Source organism: Nothoprocta perdicaria, unplaced genomic scaffold, assembly GCF_003342845.1.
Source record: "Nothoprocta perdicaria isolate Ctin4 unplaced genomic scaffold, notPer1 scaffold_275, whole genome shotgun sequence".
Lineage (NCBI taxonomy): Eukaryota > Metazoa > Chordata > Aves > Tinamiformes > Tinamidae > Nothoprocta > Nothoprocta perdicaria.
In genome coordinates, this window is record NW_020455505.1 from 861,204 (window position 1) to 873,292 (window position 12,089).

A 12,089-nucleotide genomic window follows, 5' to 3' on the forward strand; every position below is an offset into this window, starting at 1 on the left:
GTGCTTCTCCTCAGGGTAAAATGTGGCACCGTGGTTCCACTGCTGAGTGTTGAGCAAAGCAAGTGGTCCTCATAGCCTAAAAGGACCTTCTAGGCAGTGTAGCTAGGACCTTCTAGCTCCTGGGCAGGGACAAGCTGATGCCACAGATATCAGGTACCTGGTCTTCCTGCTCTTGTTTATCACTGTTACTATGTTAGGTATTAACTAATGTCTAGATATTTTCATGGGACGTGGAAAATTCTAGGCCAGCTCCTTTATCACGTGTGCTAATTTGCTCTCATTTTGAAATACTGGGACAGAGTCATTGCTATGTTGTTCTTACTGATTTTCAGTTCTATAATCATTTAAATCAATACAGATGCATTGGAGGAAGGTTATTATGTGTTAACCAATTATTGTTGAAATGGATTGCTATTGAAAGTAGTTGCTTCTAGCTCAAGAAATCACGTCAAGCTTTGACCTAATGTGCCCATTATTTCTTCTGAGTATGCTTACACTTTGAAATTTACATTCTTGAAAGAAAATGAAAGTATTAGCACAGAGGTGGAGTTTTTTACACTTTTATGGTCCAAAGCCAAAGCTGGAATAAGTTAATGTGTTTGCAAAATATCTACACTAGTCCATGAGCAACTAGAAGATAAATCTCAAGTGCTCTGGAGATTTGGTTATAAAACCTCTCCATCTTTTTGACTTATGCGAATCTCTGTGTGTGTGTATATATATATAAATATGTATGCATATATATATATATATATATATATATATAAAAGGTGTTGAACGCTCCTTAAGGAGACGTTCTCATGGTATCTCAGTAGCTGTGTTTCCTGGTCAGGTGCATAAAAGAAGTACGAAAACAAATCACTGTGAATCCTCACGTGTGTTTTGGAGAAAGGCATACCTGGGCTCAGAGAACATGTTCATGCTGCCTACCGTATGCTCTTAACTTGCAGGTCACAACTACTTCTCACTGCTGTGCAGGAAACCAAGGCCACACAATCCTCCTTAAAAGCGTTTGCCTTTTTTATTACTTAGACACCATTGTAGTTAGGTAAATCTATCCTGAGGACTAGGCTAAATAGCAGCGAGTAGCGCTCCATGGTCAAATGACATTAGAAGGCAACATCCTGGAGAAGTGTAATCTGTTGCAGACAAAGCAATTTCCAGTGCTCTCAGTCTTGTACCCAGTCTGCGGAATGCACGTGACGGAGCAGCCTGCTGGCTTGTGACGCTACCCAAGGTGCTACTTGCCTTTCTGGCTTTCCTGCTTTGTTCCCTGGGGTCAGGTAAGCAGTAAAGAGGCCAGCAGGTGGACAGAGCTGTGTTAACCAAAGTGCACAAAGATGTGCAGGACCACGTAATTCCTCTATACTGGCGTTAAGTTGAAATTGCTTCATTCTTGTGATTGACTCCAGGGACGGCAAAGATCGAAGCTATTCTGAGATGCTGTTGACAGGGAAGAACTTGTGCAAGTGCAATCTCTGTTGAATATTAATCGTTCATTTACTTGACTGTCACAGGATGTTCCTGCCTCTTGACCAAAGCAGACCCATATGGCAAAGCAGCCGCTGTGACTAGTTGCCGGAGTCCAGGTGGAGCCTGCTCTGTGGTTATGCTTGCCAGTGTAGGAGGAGAGGAGCTCTGGAACCCTCGCTGAGGCCGCCTCCTGCTTTAGCTGTGCTGCATTAGGCATTGTTCAACCTCAAGCAAAGTGTGCCGCAGTCAGAAAACCTATAGTCTAACAGCTTGTAATGCTTTTCTCTTCTGTTTGTCTGCAAGCCATGCCCCTCGGGCAGTGGCGTTCCCAGGAAGGGCTGGACAACATGGCCATGTTGCTCTTCAGTGTCGTGACATACGCTGCCAAAGGTCTGTGTAGCTGCAGCTCTTCCCCTCCTTGCATTGCGTCCCTGGCAGTTACGCTTTGTGCAAGATAGATTTTCAGGATAGGGAACAGACTTGGTGGCTCAGGGCATGAGTTAAAGCAGTCTAAAAGGAAAAATACCTTTTCAGTTCCACATTGCTAGGATGACAATGAAATATCAGAAAGACTAAAAATGAGTATCACACAATGCCTGGAAATTATCTGATCTCTTTTAATAATACTAATTTCCTAATGCTAATCTATGCAGCATCTGTCAAGATATTCAATGGAAATAACAAAGGCCTCAAACGGGGCCTTCACGAATTCATATTGTTTAACGCCTGATACATAACCCTGCCCCTACCCAATCAGTTAAAATGAACAAGCAGCTTTCTCACTAGACTGGGAAGAGCATACCCAAGGGCTGAGGGCAGTGCCTAGTGGCTTGGTCACAGGCTAGAGCCTGGAGCCCCAGGATCCTCCAGATCCCCTTTGCTCTGCCCTGAATTCCAGCCAAAGAGCTGTTGGCTGACTGGAAATAGGAGAAAGACCCAGAGGGGAGGCTGGCGGGGTGGACGGGTACCTCGACGGAGGTTCCAGAAGCCTTATGCTCTTTTCAGTTCTTTCCTCACCTTTCTGTGGTCTGCGACCCTAGTAACTGTGCTGCAGCTGAGTAAGGTAGAGCGCCTGAGATTATTGCACGGGCTCCCTCTGACATGTCCTATCGTGCTCCACATGGTGCAGAGCAGATGTGCGCTGACCTGCTGTGTTTATTTTTCATATGTTGCTTGGGGCTTTAGGCCGGGTTCTTTTTTTGTTTTTCTTTGCTCTCTTTCCTCCAGCAGGGAAATAAATAAACGAAACAACCATGAGCTGAGTCGTGAGGCTAATGGGACTTGACAGTAGAAGTGTAGGTTATGCAGGTCAGCCTCGGACCGTGCCTGCGTTCTGCAGTTCCCCAAGTGAGGCTGCAGTGCAAAGGGTGAAACGGCGAGGGCACGACCGGGTGCCATCCTGGAGCCCGGCTTCTTCAGCTCCTGGCCCTGGGAAGGCAGGTCTCATCTGAAGTCAGGGGCATCACAGCAAGGCACCATTTCTGCTCATCAGCCTGGCAGATCGCTGCATGCCATGCACGGTCATTAAGGCAATACATAAACAAGTCGTGTTTGTTGTCAGAGTACCCTAAACCCTGTTTAAGGGCCCCCGTTTGCTGTGATACCCAGACACACCAGAGAGAGCTGCAAGCGCGAATCTTTGGTGGCTTCGCAAGAAGCCTGTGCCCAGCCTTCCTGCCTGGGCTCAGGCCATGCAAGATGAGCCCTACATGTAGTATGTGCACCATGATTTTTCAGGCAGCAGGCACAAGCAGAAGCATAGCCAGTCTGCTCAGAATCCCCTTCTGTGCTGGCACTGTGGTACCTTTTGGCACTGCTAAAGGACAGCTCCACTCACAGAATGGTTTCTTGTCACCCAGGGCCACGTTTATGCGCTGCACGTTATATACACTGCTCGGCTGTCCAGCTGATAGCAAGAGGCCTGCACCTGAGAAGCCTTCCGTGGGCTATGGATCAGGTCCATGATTTACATCCATTTCTTGAGGTCAGAGAGGGAGTAGACTGAAATGAGCTCAATATGGAAATGAAATGGAAATATAAAAAACCATGCTGCCTAGATAGAGAGAGAGGCTTGCAAGCTACTAGCTTCAAATGCAGACAGCAAAACAAAACAAAACAAACAAACAGAAGCCACTCTTTGCCAAGGAATAAATATGAAAAAGCTAAAGGGCAGGGGCTGGTTTGTGAAAAGAAAGCTGTGAATTTTGCTCTGGCAACGCAGCACGGTAGAACAGAGAGATACCTCTTTGGCCAGACTTGAGGAGGCGGCAGAGCTCCGCGCGTGGCCTTGGGGTTATGCTGATTTTATGCCAGCAGGTGGTGCAGCTCAGTGGCACCAGGAGTCCAGGTTCCCCTGCTCGACTGGCATCCAACCACACAAGTTCCCGCATCGCCAGAAGCTGGCTAAAGGTGAAGTTACATCATGAGGCCTGGCGCGAGGTGGCCTTGGCAGAGCCTTTGCCTGGTGCCATCGCAGGAGAAGCAGAAGCTCTGCTTTGCCAAGGAGGCTGCAGTGCATTTGGTCATTGTGCCTGGCGTAGCAGTAAAACTCTCTCCAAGAGAGAGATTTGCGCTTATGCTAATTCCCTCGTGATTGCTACATTGACACGTTTTTGTTGTTTTTGTTGTTGAGGTTACTTGAAAGGAAAAAAAATGTTTGAAAGCGTTTTGACTCTCTGCATAATTCCTATGGCAGGCTTTCTAGGAACCTGGTGCTTTTATTGTCTGGAGATCTCTGGCAACTCTCCTTTTGGTTTTCTTGCTTCTGTTTAGATTTCCTCTTTGCTGCATTTTGCAATGTAGGCACCGGGAGCATGAAAATGCCCGACATACTTTGGCCTTAATTCTAGCCTCATGTGGTATCCTATTGCTGCAGTGCCCAGAGGCCTTGCAGAGCAATGAGGGCCATTGTTTGCCAGGTGCAGGACGCAGGTGGAAGAGAACCCTGTCCCAAACACTCACAAACTGGAATTAGGGAGGGGGGCACTGGGAGAAGAGAAGTCAAGTCCGAGGGAAGCAGTACAGAAAGGAGAGTCTATCTGCAGCTGGCAGAGGAGTACATCCTGAGCAGAATAAGTGAGGACCCAAGCACTGACACAGAAATCAGCTGGTCTCTTTCTGCTGAGCTCTGTTCCTCTTTACACACAGCAGTTTCCACTCCCACCACCACAAATATTTGGTCGGTCGGGTGGCTTCTCTGAAGTGAGGGCTTCTTTTGTGCTTCTAGTGACAGCAGAGGTGCTGAGGAGTCATTAAATATAGGAAAAGAAGCCTGGAAGCCGGAAAAATTGTGGTGGCCATTGCAATGGGATAGTTAAGTGGCAGTTGCCATTTGTTGCCCAATAATTAAGCAGCTGCAAACAGCTGTGCTGCTAATGCAGCATTCCCACTGCTCCGCCTGCACCGAGCATGGATGAGTGCAAGCAGCCTCTTAATGGGATAAAAATGGAAGCTGTTATTTCCTACCGAGGGGTAAGCGTCGTCCTTTGGGCTGGTCCCTTAGGGGAAATGATGGAGAAGTTCTGCGCTCTACCTAGGAAGTGGGGTGTTGATAGTGCTCCATGTGGTTTTGCAGATGCCTTAGAAAAAGAGGGAGTTTCCACATGATGTGCGCTCGCTGGAGAAGTGTGGGCTAAAAACATGAGTATTGCCTCAGTCTGCAAATTGCCTCTGTCTTCTGCACCGATTGAGCTGACGATGCTGACAAGAAGGGCCATGCTCAGAGCCGACGGGACGCACCTGAGCCCCCCGCTTGGCAGCCACGAGGAGCGCCAAGCTGAGTTCCACTTCGGAGCTCGTAGCTTCCCAGAGCAGCTAATGCCGGATGCTCCACGGAAGAGCAAGTGGATCAGGCTGGTGGCTCTAGCATAGCTCTGGCTTGCAGCAGGGTCAGACAAAAATGCTAACATCAAATCGTAGCTGTGCCGTTGACCAGGGTGAACTACAGCCCTGTCCCCCTTGCTGAAACAGCAGCTTTGGCAAATTAGTGTATTGAGGCCAGCAGAGAGAGAGATTTGCTGTGGCTGAGCTGACACCTGGGGCTGCAAAGCCTCCCTGGAAGTGCCTTAATCCGTATTGATCCCTGGCACCCCTTGCTGCATTTGTGGGTGCTTTTAAAAGCAAAATAGCCGTGCCTGTATCGATGCTTTAAAGGGTCACTACACCAAGAAAAACCAGAATTTCGGCAAGAACAATCAAGAGGTAAAGGTAGGAATTGTTCAAAAGCAAGTGGAGATGTCAGCTGCTTTCATTTTGAACTTTCCACTTTGACTAATTTTAAAGGGACTGTGCTTCACTGCTGAGCACTTCCTAGAGCAACTACTTTCGTTAAGCTGCGTCTGCCCGAAAACCAACCACGATTTGGAAATCTGACCATGTTCTCAGAACACTCTGAGCAGTCCATTTAATTTTCTTCACACAAGACAAAGCAAATTAGATTTATTAAACCCTGTAAATGATCAAAATAGCAAAACATTTGCAAATATCAAATTCCCTTGGGAACAATGGTTTCTTTGTGTTTCACTGAGCTTTTGTGTGCTTTTCTCATTCAAAGAACAATTTGTATAATAAACCTTGGAAATTTGTTGCACATGGGTCTTTAATAGCTGATAATTCAAAAAGTGTCTGTCTGACAGTGCTATCAGCAGCACTTGATAGCTCTACAAATGTCTTCTTAAAAACTGTCAAAGTGTCACAAATTAATTAAATGTTAGCTTATGTGACTCAGAAGGAAGGGGGAAAATCAATGCTAAATGCAGCAGCAATTTTTTCTTTTCTCCTGCTGCCCTTTGATAATGCAGAACTATCTAAAGAAGGCAGAAAGATGCATAAAATACAGGATGAAAAGAGGAGGAACAAAAAAAAAGGTATCCTTTAAAAGTATAAAAGGAAAGGAACGATTTGCTGTATGCAGGATGCGTGCCTTGGTCCTGTCCTGAGTCTTGTTGATCTGAGAGTGCAGTTCTTCAATTCCAGACTGTGTATTTGAAATGCTGTGTTCAATTCCAAGTCAGGCTCAGCTCAGATTGCAGGGTGGGCTGGGGAAGAGAGAGAGAATGGGGAGCTTTGGCCCCAATGTGTGCTCAGTAAGGGTTTTGGAAGAAATTACTGTGACTTTGTGACTGCTCTTTGTGACACCTTCCGCCCCAGTCAACTCATTTTGTCTCCTCTGAGCAACAGGAGCCCCTGTGACCTGTGACAGGGAAAGAGAGAGTGTGCTCTACCCCCTTCTTCCTGTCTCCTCTGCTCTGGCACAGACCTCCTAGGCCACAGCTGCACCATATGGTTCATAAATGAGCAAAAGCACTTAAAAATGGCAACAGTGTAGCAAGACTAGATTAGATTGTGCCTCTCTCTTATAACTGTTGCTTTTATGGAAAAGGAGCCACCAGAAACAACCCAACCCCACCTCCCCTGTGGAGCTGCTCTGACGACTTTGGTCTGTTTCATTTTCTAACTTGACAGGAAAAATGGGGAGAAAATGAGCGCAGTTTGAGGTGGCGAGCCCATCTGCACCACAGAGCTGTTGCATCAGCCACCATCATGCTCGACCTTTATGTTAATTTCGGAAGAGATTCATGAAGCTCTGCCATTAGCTCACGAGCAGGAAGGGAGAAGCATTAGAAGAGAGATTCACAACGTAAGCCTCCTTCCTTTGCTGTTTGCCCGGTAAAGTGGAAGGTTTATGCTGTCAGAAGAGTGTGGCGTGTACATCCCTGCCACTCCGTCCTGATTCACAAGCATGGGGGGCTATGAGCAATTCTGCTCGAAGGTTTTTATATGGTTAGAAAGGGAGATGAGCTCAGAACGCCAATTATTTTCTCCTCCTCGATCTTGTAAATAGAAACAGTGCCGTATAAATGCCAGCGCAAAGAGGAGCTGGTGTTTGTGGTAGGGTTGCTCCCTTGCAAGACGTTGCCAGTTTGGCAGGAGCACGACTCGCTTCCCAGCCCGCGCCTGCTCGCTCAGCTCACTGGGCGAAAGAAGATGTCTGGGCATTTTAAATGTTAAGCGTTGTAATGTGTCCAAGCAAAACAAGTTTTAATTAGTAGACAAGTGAAACGAGAAAAATGCCCAAATATTTTGAATGGAAAGAGGAAACTAAAACACAGGGTAATTTGTGATCGTGGACATAAACACTGTATTTCACACTTGCCCACAAGGTCAGAAGCTGCAGCTGCATGCGCAGCTTTGATAATTTCCAACACTTGAAAGTTTCTGTTTCAGTTCTAAAAATAATCGTAATTTCTGCAGACACCAAACTGACATGATTTGGAAGCATAATGGTGGCCATCAGAGCGTCTTGGGAGCCTGTCAGCATTAGTGTAAGAGCACTTTGTATTTCACTGCTGACAGTTTTTCAGCAGAGAGTGAAGAAGCACTTAAAGAAGCTGACCTGAAAAGAGAACTCTTTTTAGCACCTTTGTCCGGGGCCCTGCATTTTCTTATGGAGACAGTGGGAAGGCATGATAAATACAGAGGAAAGATGGCACGAATGGCAGTAACCCACCATTTATTCTGTCCCTATTAGTGTCCTGCAACTCCTCAGTGGCCAGCAGGCCAGACTGAAGGGTTCTGGCAGTACCTTACAGTTAAAATGCTGTCCTGGCAGTTCCGGGGGAGCTTTCTAGTTTTTTTCCTTTTGATGTTCTGACTTGTCTTCCAGATGGTTTGCTCTGATGTAAGGAATTACCATTGAAAAAGTACAGGGACAGAGCAGAAAGACTTGGGACGTGCCAGTCTTTCAGGAAGCCTTTAGAGAACAGCAGACTTCGGAACTGCCCACGCAGTGACCTGTAAGGCTATCGGCCTAAAAGATGGTGCAAACCCTAATTTTACATCTTGCTATGCTGCCTGCTTGACTTCTTCCGTAGAGGGTCAGAAAGCGTTTACTGACTGTCATGTTATGCATCAGCAGCAGCAGTTTACAGAGGAAGATGCTTGTATTCTCTGTGCTGAAGCTTTCCGTGTCTGTTTACGTTGCAATAGCTGGAGAGAGATCCTGCCCACCAGGGTCTGGGCCTTCTGAGCTGTGCCGTATTGCTGCGGTCTCCGAGACGCTGCTGGCACGGAGCTTATCGATGTACCACGCTGGTGTTTGCTCTCCTTGTGGCCTTGATGACTTCTGCAACCCTGCATGCTGAAACCCTTGGCAATGCAGAGCCCAAGGAGTAAGTGAATCTCTTTGTTGAGGCTTTGGATGCAGAATGTGGGTAGAGTCCTGAAATGCAACCCATTTCTGTGTGAATTATCTGCAGTGAAGCGACTTTCATTTGCCCATGCAGCCCACACAGGATTTTAGTATAGTTATGCTAATCCAGATGTGGATTTGCTGAGAGGTCAAGGGCAGGAGGGAGCAGCAAGGTTGCAGCCTTGTTTGGTGCCAGATGGTGCAGCAGCATGGCCTGTGTGATGGAGAGCATCGCGCAGCTTGCCCTTTCCAGAGGATCAGAAGTACTTCCCGACCAGTTCCGATCCCCATCCCATTTGCTTCGCTGAATGGCCCTGCTCCAGGCTCAGATACGGCCTCGCAGGGAAGCTGTTTGCTGCCCAGAGGAAAGCAGTCTCTCTCAGCAAGCCTACGTGCTTTCCAGACACCTTGCAGCGGCTCTGCTATTTGGCTGCTACTCTATGCAGGAAATGGCAGGAAAGAGGGGAAATGGGAGAGAAGCTGTGCGTGCAGCACCGGCCCTTTTCTCCTCATTCTTTTCAGAAAAGGCAAGGGAACAAATGCTAATGTTTGCAATGCCAGTGTTTCTTCTCAGCTGTGCAAGATTGATCATCTAATTACATTTATGGCAAACAAGCACAACATTTCCCTGGCCAATGTGTAGTGTTTACAACTGGCAAGAGCAAAATAGTTTGTCTTTCTGGCAAGGTCCGAAGCAGGAAACATATATGAAGTTGAGAAGCAGTTTGCTCGGCTAGATAGAGATAGATGCACCGGATATCTCCTTGGGAAGAAAGGAGCAAAGGGTACTAGCAGAAACTCACAGCTAGAGCTCACTCGTGTTTGAGTCGCAGCCTGAGTCCATCTTGTGCTCTTCTTAGTTCTGCTGTTTGTCAGAAGTGCCCTGAGTCAGTGCCAATGTCCGTTTCTCCCTCTTAGACGATGGTAAAGGTGCAACACACGTTCCGGTTTTACTCTGCCTGTAAGTGCCTTTGGGCAGATTCTGAGCTAGCATCAGTGTCTAGCAGACACCATGACTTATGCCTTTGCAGCATCCAGTTTCTATTTGTAAAGATTTGTGACTTTTGGGACAGGCTAACGTGGGCCTGGCTGCCAAAACATGCAGTCAGCCTCTGAGCCTTCATAAGATCACACCAAATTCCCTAAGGTTTAGCCCCAGACATAACGTATTTGCAGTGGTGTCTGGAGTTCAGCCTGGAGCCGGCTGGCAAGCCAGGAGAGGCACCTGGCATGGACCAGGCTGACGCCAAGGGAAGCAGCAGCCTGAGCTGCAGCGAAGCCCAAGGCACCTGAGCAGATGCAGTGCTCTCTGCCCCGTGCCTGAGGAGGGACCGCTGGCCGCGCTGCGCTTTCCCGCAGGCGGCAGGGAGCTCGCGCAGCGCGCGCAGCTGGCAGGCTGTGCTCCTGGGAGCTGCGGCTGCTCCCTCTGCCTGCCCTGGGGCTTCTGCCTTCCCCACAGGCTCCAGATGCTGCCGCGCTGCTTGCCTAGCACCCCTGCTGTCAGATCATTCCCCGTGGACCGGACGGCTAAAGCCAGCCTGCTTCCTTTTCCCAAGGTATTTCTCCCACGCCAGGCTCGCCAGATTGCCTCTTTTCCCCTGGCTGCTCTACTCAGAGATACCCAACAGGTTGCTGAAGGTCCAGCCTAGGGCTACCTGGGATAGGTGTTTAGAGACAGATTTCCTCTAAAGGCGCTTCAGTTTGGCAGAAATCAATGTCTAAGCGGTACTTGCACAGTACAGTGCCTCCCTGAACGTTGTCATTTTCCTCAGAAATTTCAGAAACAGTGGGCCACAGGAAAGCTGTCAAACTGACATCCTTCCTGTCTCAAATATGCCTCTTGGTGCTGCTTAGCAGCCTCCACTGAGACTGCTACCGAAGCATTGCATTTGAGGGAAATGTCATATCCTTTATGGGTAAGGAGGGAATGGAAGATGAAGACATGGGGAGAGTGGGGTTTTTGGGGGGAAGAGGGGGGGATGTTTGGCTTCCTGTTAAGAAGCACCATGCAAAGGAGGCAACTTTGGGAGTACTTTCAGTGTTTCTTGCAGGTGAGCCCAAAGCTGAGAGCTTGCGCTGTGCACTCCTGGGCATGGCTCACTGGAGAGGAGAGGAGAGGAGAGGAGAGGAGGTGTTTAAGAGCTAGCAGGGAAGGAGAAGCTGTTTCCATAGGGTTCTGTGCAACGGCTAAAGTCTGCAGAGACTGAGAGGAAAGAGGGGAAGGAAGTAGGATGGATTTGTAGAAGGAAGTATGGATTTGACTGTGAAGATGGAGGAGGTCCTGGTGTCAGATACATCTTAAGACGTTCTGAGCAGTGGCTTTAGCACCACAAAAGGCGGTGTGGCCCATACTGACCTTTTTTTACAGTTCTTGCATTTTCTTGGACAGTGGCTTTCTCTCTTTTAAGGAGATTACAGAAAGAGGACGCTTAGCTGCATCTAGTTCCACCGTAATTACAAGTATTCTTTTAGAAATCATTTAGAGACATAGATCCTGAGAGTTCTGTGTTGCTTTTTGTTTTGCTTTTTTCTCGGACACGATTCCTAATTCTTCAGCACTGTGCAACCTCCATGTCCATCCAGTGCAACAGCTCTTCCCATGAGCTCCCTGCAAGAGCCTCTCGAAGAGTTTTCTCCTCTCCTGCTGTCCTAAGTGGCTCCCCATTCTTCAGGTGCCTTGTTCAAAATAAAGGCATTTTGACCACAGTTATTGCGTATTTCTGATGCAGAAATATGGCTGTATCTATCTCACCTGGTCTTGTGTGCTGTCTAAGTGGATCTCGCTACTAGGAAGAAAGCATGTGTCTCCCAGGAGTGTGCTGCAAGGCACCTCATCTAAGTGCTTCCTGCTGTAAGGGCTCAGAAGTGCTAGTAGCATGAGCTTTATACATAAATATGGTGCTGCTGCTTAGGTCCTAGAGCTACTGACTTCAACCATTCTTCTTGCTGATGCCACCATATTTTCCTTTCACAGCATTTTACTTACCAATAATGGCATTGTTGAGAGCTCTCAGCACTGGTTCCGTAACATGAGTCACCGCTTCCCTAACAGAAACAGAGGAAGAGCCTAGAGCAGAGTGTGAGGAGAGCCAGGGCAGCTCAGGCTCCTTTTCCCGATACACAGGGAGAGTTTTCTTCCCATAGGAGTGGGTGGTGGGATGGGCTTCACAACCCTTTTGCCCTCAGAGCAAGTTTCCAAGACTTCTGTAGGAGTCTTGGGATAGAAGAGAGTGGTGAATCACTACTTTTTCTTCACAAATGGTAGACGGCTCTCATTGACTACTGCCATGTTCTAGACCTACTGTCCTGGATTGTACAGAAGTCTGTTTGCCTTTCTTTCTTTCTTTCTTTCTTTCTTTCTTTCTTTCTTTCTTTCTTTCTTTCTTTCTTTCTTTCTTTCTTTCTTTCTTTCTTTCTTTCTTTCTTT

At 47.6% G+C, this 12,089-nt stretch overlaps 1 protein-coding gene and 1 long non-coding RNA gene across 3 annotated transcripts in view; one reads left to right on the plus strand and one right to left on the minus strand.

The window, feature by feature from the left end:
* Positions 1-12,089, plus strand: part of LOC112948722 — a 50,030-nt gene that overhangs the window by 18,635 nt on the left and 19,306 nt on the right. The window lies entirely within an intron of this gene.
* The window catches only part of DRD2 (dopamine receptor D2), a 32,275-nt gene that overhangs the window by 8,608 nt on the left and 11,578 nt on the right, over positions 1-12,089 (minus strand). The window lies entirely within an intron of this gene.